We start from the raw sequence: 13883 nt of genomic DNA on the forward strand, positions 1-13883 counted from the left end.
CATCTAAAATCTAAGTAGGTTAATCTCATAGTTTCTCCACCTTTAAAAGGACAAACTGCTTATACTCCTTCCTGATCAGAATATGGAAAATCTTTTCCAGGTATCTTTCCAGTCAAAACTAAATTTCTGCTCTTAAGTTGAAGTGGTGTGGTCCAAGTACGAGTACTTTGTCTATAGAAAATAAAATATATAAATAAATGCGTTTGGGAATTCCATGTGATGTTTTGTGAAAACACTATTGCTTTTTAAATCACAGGTGTCACTGGATCATCAGCATACACATCTTCAAGTCCCAAAACTTTAGTCATAAGGCTGTAGTCAATTTTATAAAGTTTGTGAATTAATTTAATCTAAATTGTATGAAAGAGGGTAGGCTTAGTGTGAAATCACACACAGACAATGATAGGAGAGTCTTTTCTTGTTTGATTTATAAACTGTGCTAACTCAAACAATTGGTTGTCACGACAACGAGGATTAACCCTAAAATGGTGGTTACAAGTCAATGGTATGTAGTCTATTCTTTATCACATGAGTATGAAGACAGTCACATGACCACTAGGTGTTCTTATTAAACATGCTAATACACCCTTACCAGCAAATACTTCACCATCAGCAATATCTTTTATACTTACAGTAACATTAAACTCAGGACTATACACAGCCAAGATTGAATAACGGCTATAAAATACACAGGCCACTCCCAATTATGCCACTACATTTTCATGTTTTTAAATTATATGAATAAGACAACTAATATACCTTGAAAAATAATGAAATATGGTAATGTAGTAAGTAGTTGTTTAGCGAGATATTGGTAATCTTTTTTGCGACCACACCTAATACAATTGATAGATGATTAATAGTTGATGTACAATAATAGGGATTGTTTCTATGTATTATACACTAGTGTCGTTATAGTATTTTGATACCAAAACTAAAACTGACTTTAGTACTCTTCATTTTTTTGGATTTTAGTTTTAGTAAAATATTATAACTAATTCTATACTAAAATTAATTTAGTCAAGGTACTGTAGTGGAACTAGTACAATACTCTAATTGACTTAGCAAGAAATAGTACTAGTACTATACTAGACTTAGTAAGCCACATACAACACTATTATAAACACATCACTTCTATTACAAGGAACATACTTCCTGTAAACAAAACAATATCAAAACTTGAAGTTCATCACAATGTAATTCAGTCTTTCACGAATAAGTTTTGCATCGCCATACAGACCCCTATGAAAATATTTTGATAATATCAATTATTCTAACAAACCCACCAAACATTAATGTTAATACTCGTAGTTCAGCCATTTGGAAGCCCCGCCCTGGGGTGATCTATAACAACACGTGACGTATTGCTATTTGTTATTACATATAAAATTATTATATGATTACGTAAAAGAGTGGTTTAATTACACCCGTATTCACGACTTTAATATTTGCCATTATCAGATGTCAGCTGGGTCTTTAGTGCTTTGGTGTGTGATATTTTTCATCAGACTCTTCAAATTCTTTAGTTTCTTCACTGTCTTGAAGAGATCTTCTTCGTGAGGTAACTCATATGCCAAGCTTGAAAATTCATTCAAGATTGTTTAAAATGATACTAACAACTTTGCGTATCTTAGGCAGAGGGGCTTCATAGGAATGCTCACATCATCTTCATAAGAGCATGATCTGATCCAAACTCTGTATCTGAAATTCGAGAGACTCATCATTTTTCTTCTCTAAAACCAGGTGATTCTGACTCAATTATACCAGGAATAACACCGGCAGCAGCACTAGCATGAAATAATGGAGACACCAAATTCTGGATAAAAGAGACCTGTATTGCTGGAAGTTTTTTTTCCTTTTCATTGCGATTCATAAATATCGTTTGAGGTAATCCCAATCTTATTTCATCATCATGCTAACAGAAAAATTAATAAAAGGCAATATGGCAAAAAAACAACACTATGTACCTGCTGAAAAAATTCTTCTGTGATACGTACTGTCCAAGATCGATGCACTGATAGCTTTTAGTAGGGGTGTTGATATCAGCCATTTTAATAATCATCTTCATGACTTGAAGTCGATCCACATCATCACTCCAATCTATGCTTGACCATCTTCTATCTGAATATATGATAATAATTATAATAATATAAAATGTCTGTTACCTTCTCCTTGAATTCTCGAACAATGTTGAAGTGCAATTTTAAATCATTGCCAAATACATTCTACTAACAAAAATCGGAATCTCTTCAGTTCAGCATCATCTAAATCCGCTAGAAAATTATTTTCAGGAATAGAAACCAACAGATCCCAGCTAGCTGCTGCATGGTGATTCTCTAAGACAGATTTTTTGTCATTGTAAAGAATAGCCTGCAAAGAAGGTAGAACATTTGTAAAGTACTTATTAAGATCTCACAAGTGGGGTTCTTGGTTGCCCACAAGGAAGGCATTAGTTCGTCCAAGGGTGATCAAAGTCGTGCATTGCAGCTGCCATGTAACTGGCAAACACTTCAAGTATAGATAAGGCAGATGCAATATTTCCTCCAGAAGGTCCACGCTGATGACCTATCCAAGCACGTTTCAGCACTTCGGGACATTTCAAAAGAGAATTCTGGTATTTGCTCAAATAGAAGAAAAGAGGTTGCATGAAGGACATCAGCTGCATGAGTTTTGTTATGGTCTAAAGGACAGAAATAATATTGTGAGTCAACAGTGTGTTTCTCTTACATGCATTGGTGCCATAATTAGCTTCCATGACTCGAAAATAGTTGATAAATTCTCGCTGAGGTATCCTAAATGTTTCTATTAGACCAGCTTCAAGAAAAAGACAGTAAGCCATCTTTGTAAAGACAGTAATGTAAAGTTGATTTCAATCTAGATACTACTGACCTGACTGAGTATATGATCACCAGCAACTTTCTCAAGCTCAAAAATAGGGAAGTCCCATTCAACTACCTGGTCAAAAAGACTTATTTTGGTTTGCTGATATTCTTCAATTGAGTAGCTGTTACTTGGAACTACATAGTGGTTGAGCAAGGATACATTGAGTTGGTGCAGAGAGTGGGACAAACTGTGTTTAGGAAGTTGAAGAGCATGTGGAGTTGACACTTCCAATTCTGTTTTCTGAACTTGCAACTTCAGTTAAGATTTCTTCAGGAATCGTATTAACATCATCAGTCTCTTGTTCTGTTGTCATGTTAGGACATGTCAAATTGCGCCTGAGGTAAACTGCCTGCTCTTCGCCTTATTTCTCCATTTTCTGTAACTGTTTTTAAAGAAACAGGAGGTTCTGATTCTACCCGTTTTTAACCCAAGAACAGGTTGGCGATCCTCATATCACTATGCTGACCAGAAGTAAAAGTTGAGCTTCTCAACACGTTTTTTCATCAACATCACTAATATCACTAGTTGGCGAAACTGGAGATGAATTCTTATATAGGCGAGCTAATGGTGAGGGATGTGATCCTAATCTCTCACTCCCTGCATGATGCATTTGGTGAACTGAGGGACGGCCTTCAGCAACAGAAAGACGAGTACGAACATCCTAGGAGCTAAGGATCTCTTTCTTTCAGCAGGATCTTGATCAACATTAGGTAGACCAGTGGCTGTAGTAGTGGTTGTAAACTGACTACTTGAAATACGATGACTTTTACGATGGATCTGGAATTTCATGTGGGAGTAGCAATAAATAAAAACACAGGAAATACCATTCAAAAAATCAGTAAGGCTTCAATGCCTCACGTAATAATATTCATAGTAATAATAAATAACTACCAAATCAGAAATAGAAATCAACATACCTTAGATGTTCTATACCCATACACGTGTGGATTGACCCCTATAGAACTACCAGCATCACTCTCATCTTCACTGACATTAGAAACCAATTCTAGATCGAGTAGCATAAGGTGCAGTACGAGAAACTCTAGGGCTAGCATTTCTTGAATGTGTTTTAATGAATTCTTTTCCTTTCTGGGATAAGTGAGATTCTTGAAATAAAATATCTCCAAGAAGTCCATGAGCTTCATTAAGTTGTATCGAGATCAAAATTCTAGCATGACAACAACAAGTCAACATTACTAGATGCAAAATATATGTAGCATATATGTGTCATACTAATTGTCTATTGTACTTAAAAGGCACTCACATGTCCAGAAGGTATACTGTAAGAAAAACTTGACTGAGAAGTAAGTGAGTTACGAGGCTGAACTGATGACATGTTACTTAATCCAGACACATTAGAGAAACGTCGACCCGAGTAAGATGAGGCAGCAAATTTTTCTGTCCATGTATACTAGTATGAACAAATCGTCCCATGGCAGCTATTGAAAAAAATGAGTGATATTTAGCTAGAAGTAAACATATAGACAAAGCCAAAAAACAGCTGCTATATACTATTTGGCTGTATATAAGTGAGGGTAGAATATTTTGGAAGAGACAATCATAATAAGTGAAGAGTTACAGTAAGACTGACGAACAACATTGTCTCGTGATTAAACATAGCTGCCACACCTCCTTTGTGAATTATACAGAAAGAGAGAAAACAACAAAAGTGTTAGGACTCCATAAAAAGCAACATCAATTGGTGAGTGTTCCAAAGGACCTAAATCAACACATAATTAGACAGTGTTGCCACAAATTCACTTAACAACAAATACAATATACTTTTAGAGTACGATATGAATCCAGTCCAATCACAACTCTAGTCCAGGAGCTCCACCACAAATATACTACGAGAGAGATCAAAAAGGATCCCAAAGAATATTGACATAAGCCAAGTATCTCAGCAATTCTCAGGATAGGTCCATGTCCAACAACTTGCAACCGTGCAACGCCAAGACAGCCATCCCTACCAAACACACTTGAATCGCTCTACTAACTAGCGGGAAGTAGGCCTCATTGGTGCCTGACCTTTGTCTGTGCTCACTGCACTTATTTGAGAGGTAGACGACAGAGCAAACTACTACGATTGTCAATTTGAAAAAGAAGGTATGTCTAGAAAGGAGGAAATTTGGTTATTCACGACACTATAGACGTAGGACTCTGTCGTTTGCTCAGATGGAACCGACATGCTCATCTTCACCAAAAATTTCAAGATAGGCGTGGTCGTGTCAAATTGTGACGATTACTTTAATACCTTTACAAAAATGGGGTTCATAGCGAAGGCCTTTGTTGTGGTGGTGTGGCGTTTGTAGCTTATATGATGGATCTCTTGTGAGTCGAAATTAAATAACTCTTAGTTAGTGCAACCTTGGGCAGACGTAATACCTTGCTCTTTTTTTAATGGCATCACGAGTTTTATAGGGTCTATCATAGATAGTATAGACTACGTAACCGGGATTGGAAACGGATCACGTGATCCCATAGAAGTGAATGAACATTCGAAAACGCACTCCGGTCCAAAAAAATCAATTAATTTTTATGTACCTGACATTGTCACAAAACTAGACACACTCTTACCTGTATTGTATTACTCTACAAAGATATTAGTGTTATTTTTATTTATCAACACATTGACTATATTTCTTCTTTTATATTCATATTATTAAAAATAGTCAATAATACTGACATTCACTTTTTAAATTAGTTATTTTTCCGATGAAAATGGCACTAAAATACTTTTGTCGCTCTTTCTTCTTACAGCAATGTTACCACTAAAAGCCTAAGGACAAATTATTTAGAACAAATAAGAATACATTGGTTTAGACTGTTTTTATGTTAGTAAAGTCGCGCTATTCTTATGGAAAACACTAAAAAAAACATAAGATATAGGTACACTTTTGGGACTATAGCCATTGTTTTAAGTTTGTAGACATAAATTACAACTTTTCATCTAAAGACGAAGATTTCTGTGTTGGTTTAGCTTGTTATTCTTTACTTGGCAATCTCCTGTCATATTTATGTAAGATACAAAATACGCGTACATATTCAGTTACCAAATAATATCAATAATTAATTTCCTTCAGATGGGTAAAAGACTGTACTATAGAAAGCACAGATCAATTCCCAGGTCTTTAATTGTAACTCTTCCAATGCAAAGTTAATTTATTATTTCATGCTCCTTTTCTATTCTTTGTCTGCGCTAAAAGAGAGATTCCATTCCTTGGGATTAATTGCCTAAATAATCATATGACAGGGTCATTTATTAGATTGGTTGAAAAAGTTTGATATATCCCCTGTTTCAGGCCTAGAGCACCATTTAAACAGGAGGTCTGCACTATCTAACACTTGTGTAGCAACTGATGTACCAATTTTAAAACCTTCATCTGAAAGAGCTCCTTGTATATAGTAATGTATATTATATGTGTTTCTGTGACTGTGACCTAACATTATCAGTAAAATTAATTGTCAGATAAAATAATAATTACTTCAAATAAGTATTTATTATAAAGTACACTTAATTAAAGTACAATTCCAAAATACTACATGCTTGTTTCGAAGAAACAGGACCACTGCAGCTATATATAGTTTATAGCTGTTTACGCTTGTCAACTGGAGCTGGACAAGAGTGTACCGGAAATGCTTGGCGTTTCCAATCCCGGTTACGTAGTCTATACTATCTATGGTCTAGTGTTAACTGTTAAGTGACTCCACCCCCTCAGAAGGTATCATCGTAGACCTAAACTTTTCCCTCCCACTATTTTTTGCCTTGAAGTATGCACATTGCTGCATGTTAGCTACTACGATATTTAGAAAGCTTTTGTTCAAATTTATTTCTCAATACCAAATTATAATTATTGTATCAAAATTGTTCCTTTTTCACACAAATTTTATTGCATATTACAATTAACAATATTAAACACTCAGCTCCAGCTAATTATTATTTAACATTCTTAACACTTCATGGCATTGCAACTATTCTGTGGACATTATAGTTTTCTCTTATCCTTTTCTTTTACATTTTTGCCTCATTGCTCCTCCTTCCAACTTGCTCTCACAATGTTATTAATGTCATACCCTATCATTTTTTAGCTTTTAGTTCTGCATTATCTATTGGGCATATCTTGTTTACCTTTTTCTACTTTTTTACTGGTTTTCATTTCTTTTATCTTACCAAACAATAGCAGAATTCAGTAAACCTTTAAAATAAAATAAATTCAGGATATATAAGTAATGTCTGCCATATTATAATTATGATAGCAATATTCACTACTGAAAGATATATACTTCAATGTTTCTAATAATAAGTATTAATAATTTAAATACTGATATCAGAATTCAGTTAAATTATTTTGGTCGTGTGTACAAGCAACATCCTGGACAATGTCACGTTCACAAAAGTAAGAAATTTTTCCAATATATCATCAATTTATTGTGTTTTTTTACCTTTTTGGTAGTGAATGGGTCAGAAGATATTATTTTACTACCAGGACAATGCTGCCATCATCAGCAGTGTAAGATCTGCTATTGATATGATGTTATTTCAATTCACTATCACTTTTGACCTAGGGGTCTACGATTTTTTGTCTATGAAGCTCAATCTGGTCCACCACAAGGAATGTTATACTACTTGGACATGTCAATTCATTAAATAGCCCAATACCACTAGAATTTGAGAATGATTATCTAAGAGATAACCCCGACTTTAATCCCCATGGCATTAGCTATTGGGAAGATGAGGATGGCATTATTCTCTTGTATGTAATATGTCATTGGAGAAATGGTGATAGTGTTGAAGTCTTTCGGATGAAAAAACAAACTATGTCAGTAAAGCATGAGAGAAGTATTCATCATGACATTTTAATAACATGAATAATTTGATTGTCATTGGAAAGATGAGTTTGTATTTTTATGCGACCCAATGGCAATATTTTACTAATCATGCATTACAGCAGCTGGAAATCTTGTTACGACTTCCACTTATGTCAGTTTTTTATTACAATGGAAAGACAGGGGCAGTACTGCAAGCTGCTAAAGGACTACGTTCTCCTAATGGATCAATAAATCTAATAAACAACAAGTGAGTTTATCCATTTATCTTAAGTAATAATTTAGTAATTATTATTTTGAAGGTATATTTATGTTGCAAATACACTTGGTGGAGAGATAATTGCATATACTAGAAATGAAGATAACTCTCTTTTACAAGTCGAGGTACTCATTTTTTTGACTCAATCATGTAAATATCTTGTACAGTCTCTGTCTGTACCTTTTTCTGTAGATAATATTAGTATAGACAAAAAAAGTGGTCATTTATGGGTAGCAGTATTATCTAAATCAATAGAACTTGGACATCATTTTTCAAATATTAGGTAGTTATATTATGGAATTCTTAAATTATTAATTACTCATCTTTATAGTCACCCAGTACCTAGTCAAACTTTGCACTTCAAAATAAATGAAGATTCTGCAAAGCCTTTTACTGGGGCTAAAGTGGAACAAGTCTTTCAATCAGATTCTGTTGCTGCTATTAGTACAAGTCTTTATTATAATAACACTTTGCTCTTTGGGTAGTGTGTTTAGTGATCTGCTAGTTTGTGATGTTCACTATCTTATGTACTCGTACTAGTGTCTACACTTGTGTTTGGTGTGTACAATAATTAACTAAATAATTGCTTTGCTCTTTGGCAGTGTATTTGGTAAATTCCATTATTTTATGTATATGCACTGGTATTTAATGAACACACTAAATGATTGACATACATACAGATTGATAAGTGCAAGTAATGAGTTTAATTAGCTCCACCCAACAATATGCAGGCTCTCCCAATTCAATTCGTGTGAAGTGGCTTAGTGATTTAGATAAATTTGTACTTGTTTCAAACTTCGAGAGAAGAGATGGACAAAAGGGATCAAGTGAAGGTACAAGACTTACTCTTGATACTTACCACTTTATTATGATACACAGATGGTGATTGGAACTTTTATGGGTATGCATTGTTATATCAATGTACTTTAGGTATACTGTACGTTCTTTAGGTGTTCAGTTTATACAGCAAGAATGCTATTTAGCATTGACAGTGGAATTAGACTGGCAGATGATCAGTAAGAACTGTAGCATAATTGGGTCATAATTATTATTATACTTATCATGTATATATAATTTTACATAACTGTTATCTGTGCATGTTAAACATTGATATAGGTGTAGTCCTGGCAAGCAGACTTTTCCATACTGCTTTTTCATGGGGATAGGCAGAGGGAAAGGTCTGGAGACTCTTGACATGCCCTTCATGGCCTCTACAGGAATGTTAATAGAGCCGATGAGATGCAAATAGTTACAAGTCCTTTTGACCCACTAGTAGTTTGGTAGTCTTATGTTAGCTAGGCCTCAGCTGTAGAGTGATACTAGTGTGTCTAAGGCACGCCCCTTTATTAACACACACTATTATCTGTTTAGTATCAGATATCTGTTTTAAAATAGATATTGAGTCAATAAGCTAGAAGGTTTGGGTCTCTTCTTATAAAATCCCCCAACTTACAGGATCATCAAAATCATTTTCCAACTCATTATGAATTGACTAGAAAGGATTGTATGGTTAAAAATATTAAGAGGTATCGCAAAGATCTGGATAAAGATGGCAGTTTAGTAGCAGAAAGGGATACAGTGGCAGATATATTCACTTAGGTTAGTTTTGTCAATACAGCATTATATATTTAGTCTGCTGTATAGATTTTATACCAGTCACATTCTTGTTACCTGCGGATTATAACTTGTTCGTTGAAGAGTTTCGCCGACACCCTAACTCTACGTGGATTATGAAACCACCTGGAAAGGTAAGTTTACTAGATATTACAATGCCCCAGTGACAATTGTCTCAGCTCAAGGTATTGGTATATTTCTCATCAATACACTATCCCAGCTAAAGAAGTGGTCTCGTGATGGTAGTAAACCGACAAAGTACAGGCTATGGGCTATTTATGTATTGTTATATTTGAGTTATTTGTAGTGTTCCTCATACCAAAGAGGTTTATGTTATATCACGATATTATTGATAATCCATTACTTATTGGAGGGAAGAAATTTGACCTTCGGCTGTATGTTTTTAGTAACTTCTTATAGACCTCTTAAAGTATATGTAAGATAATATTAATTTTATTGTTATGATTCTACTTGTTTAGGTATCAATTAGGATTTTGTCGATTTTGTACAGTTAAGTATAACGCTAGTGTCAATGAATTGGACAACATGTTTGTACATTTAACAAATGTTTCCATTCAGAAACATGGGGTTTTGTGCCAAGTAATAATGATTCATGGTATGTAGTTGCTTGTTTAAGGATAATATAATGACACACATGGAGGAAAGTGGCCTCTGTCTAATCTCAAACTTTATTTGGAATGTACTCATGGTAAAGAGGTTAGATTGTTGAATGTCAGTGTAGGTAGTGTGGTATGGTATGTCACAGGTGACTGAGAAACTATTTGATAATATTCATTGGTTGATTGTACATCCTTAAAAGCAGTACAAGTCATGGATCATTACATGTGATAAAATTGATAGTGTGTATTTGTTTTCAGAATGTTATGTCTAGTGATCGACACTGTTTTGAACTTTATGGGTAATTAACAGATAATCATGTTTAATTTTGTTTTATTTTTTTATTTCTAGTTATGATATTATCATTGATTCCAACTTAAAACCATGGTTAATTGAGGTAAAAATTATCATTACAGGCATGCTTTATATTGTACAGGTTAATGCTTCGCCCCTCACTGGCTTATACCACTCCAAATGACATCGCGTAATGAAAGCAACTCTTATTCATGACACATTGAATGTTGTATTGCCAAGTACTGGAATGCCAGAGTAAGTATGTAAGGTATGTTCAAGCTAACTGTTGCCATACTTAGTGTTCGTTGGCCCAAAACACCCAACCTTGAATGCTTAGGGAAGTATGACACATTGTAAGTTCAACTTTACTGAGATATTAATTGTAGCCATATAACATAGACAATAATGGTATTTAATCATTGTCTTCTTATGCCAAAGACATATTTTATAACTTAAGGTATGATGAGGAACTAGCATTAGTTGATCCATGTGAGGGAGAATCACATTTTCGAGTAAAAGAAGGGCGGAGCCATGCTAGAATAACGGATCACCAAAGATCTAAAAGACAACCAACTTGGAAATAAAGATTGATAACTATTAACAACACAACAACATAAACTGTATTTGATTCAAGAAATATTTGTAAAGCACTGTGACTATTAAAAGAAAAACATACAAAATGTGCATCATACAAAAAATAATGTCTTTGTAAATTTTATTTCTTGGAATGTGATTTTTCTGGTTTTTAGTTTCTTTATCATGTTGTTTGGCTTCTTCTTCTCCCTCTCCTTTTTATGTATGTCTCTCTTCCCTTTCCTCTAAGGATTTTTTTAGACCACCTAGCCTCAAAATTAAGTTTAACGTAATCTCTTTCTGGAACAGTAAAAGAATCTCTTTCTGGAATAACAGAAGCACTACTCCTCATCTGTAACAGTAGATGTATTAGGTGGCCCAATATCTAAATGAATGTATGCAGATGATGGTATATCCAACTCTATGTAAGTCTGCATGGTATCACCACCACCACCTTTAATGTGTGGTAATGAAAGTATGGTTACGACTACACCAGAAATAGACTGTGGATCTGTATGAGTAAAGTGTGGACTACGTGTGGTGGCCCAATAGAGTCTGGTGATAAAGATGATGCCACATTAGGACCAGGAGTAATATTTAAATCCATTTGGCTGATGATTGGAGGTGTCCTTAGATATTGATGCCACAACATCTGGTCCAGGTGTTATGTTGCATAATCAGGCTGCTGTGGTGAAGACAAAGTGGGTTCGATGCTTTGGGCAACATCAGGACCGGTTTTGATGTTCAGATAATCTGGTTGGTGAGCTGTAGAGGGTGTAGTAGGAGGCACATCTACACCTGGAGTAAAATTGAAGTAATCTGTTTGTTTCTTCTGAGTAGGTGTAGTCACAGGTGTAGATGTGACCACACCTTGTCCGGGTACATAATTTTGATAGTTAGGTTGATCTGCAGATACTGGTCCTAGAACACTGAAGGAGATACTGTCTGACCAAGAGTATGTTATGATAATCAGGCTGGGAGAAACAATTGAAACGATGTTACCTGTTCCAACCTCAATTAGAATAATTTGGCATATCAGATTCAGGAACTGATTCTGGACTAAAATTGGGTGATACAACTTAATTCTCCACCCAATTTAAGGTTGTGGTAGATGGTTTGTGTGGGAGTCTGTCCCATTTTGCAAGGATGATGTACGAATACTTCGTCTAGTACTATTTTCAGGAATTATTTCTGAAAATGATTGTTTTTTTCGTTGGAGTTTTCAAGTATTGAGCTGTTTGTACTGCTACAAGATGGTGATCGACTTTTCACCACGAGCACTTGATGAGCCCCCGTGCTCCTTTTCTGTGATGGGATCTAGGCTTCATATCAGGCAATGATTTCACTCGTTTTCTTTGACGACTTAATTCCTCTGTTTTCTCAAATGATACTTCAGTGTAAGGAACACGGTCTTCTGCCTGTATCTTAGAGATAGCTGTATCACTGGGTTTTCTGATCCAATAAAAGTTTAGCATAACTTTTTTCGAAATTTCTTTGGCTGACGAGGATATGGAAGAGGTGGAGAAGGAGAGCTATGGTGGTGAATAATAGGAGTTTGAGGCAGAAGCACCAGGGTCTCTAGTTAAAGGAAACTCGGGTAACTCAGGTATAGTCACGGGGTCTGTATCAAGTTGAACATTACCTTGGTCTATATTGCGAGTAACTAAATCAAATAAATCCTTAGCTTGCACACAAGTAAAAGCATATAAACCTTCACCAGTGGCACACCTTCTTCCAGCTTCAAATGAAAAAACATTGCCTTCACAACCATGACCGCCGAAGAAATTTCAAAAGGCCACTCCCCCTTTTCCTCTGGTCTTATTATCAACATACATTAGATTTGTTTCAGTACAACATTCTTCCTTTTATGAACCAGTCGATGCTCGTCATTAATTTGGTTACTTTAAAGAGGGGTAGTATCTGGACTGCAACACAGTTTCCCATAATGTAACTAAAAGGGATAACAAAGTCAAGAAGCTGATGACATAATTTTATGTAGTATACCTAAATATTCACTTGTTTAACTAAAATATTCAAACAAGATTTTTATCCTATAAGACTGACAAGTGCATAAACTTTAATAAGTCAAACAATTGTCGGTATTATAATAGTTTTGGTATTGATGTTGATAAAGCCATTTTAAGTGGCTTACAACTATTACATTATTAGTACTACTATAGAAGGAAAATTTGGAGAATGCACAAATATTATTGAGTATATACAGTCAACCTTATTATAAACTACACTACTTTAGCAAGATTTAACCACATTGAGCATAAATGCCACCAGTGTTTCTGTCAAATAGCTCAGTTGTTGTCACCAAGATGAGTAAGTCTATCATTATAATAATTTTATGTAGTTATCATTAAAAAAACTACATACAAGTTTGCATCCAATCAGATACCTTTAAAACACTCTAATTCTGTAGCTAAATAAACTTCCTGATAAAGCATTTCAATTCAAAAATTATCATATCTTATAATTATTACTTTCAATAAACAAACAAGAAACCTTTGACAGCTGACATGTATTAATTACTTAAAACTTGCAATGTTATATAGGATATCCAGTTAATGGTAAACTTCTTTGAGTAGTAGTTGGTAGTTATAGACCAGATTGAAAGCCTTGACTCATAATTGATAGATCACTAAGGTAGTTTATTTTAATTGAAATTAATACAAAATACCTTAAGTAATTAGAGTAGGCTATTTTGTAGGTTTTCTCTTAAATCAATGATAATGTATCATTGCACAGGGTGTGGCTAACCCACCCATCAGACTCTGATCACCCCTTAAAGGCTTGATAACTAAGTTTT

General features: G+C 34.7%; 1 pseudogene; it reads left to right on the forward strand.

Moving 5' to 3' along the window:
- The first annotated feature begins 8666 nt into the window (after positions 1 to 8666).
- Positions 8667 to 10679, forward strand: LOC121366454 (annotated as a pseudogene).
- The last annotated feature ends 3204 nt before the right edge of the window (positions 10680 to 13883 follow it).

The sequence above is a fragment of the Gigantopelta aegis genome, unplaced genomic scaffold (genome assembly GCF_016097555.1).
Source record: "Gigantopelta aegis isolate Gae_Host unplaced genomic scaffold, Gae_host_genome ctg5767_pilon_pilon, whole genome shotgun sequence".
In the NCBI taxonomy this organism is placed as follows: Eukaryota; Metazoa; Mollusca; class Gastropoda; order Neomphalida; family Peltospiridae; genus Gigantopelta; species Gigantopelta aegis.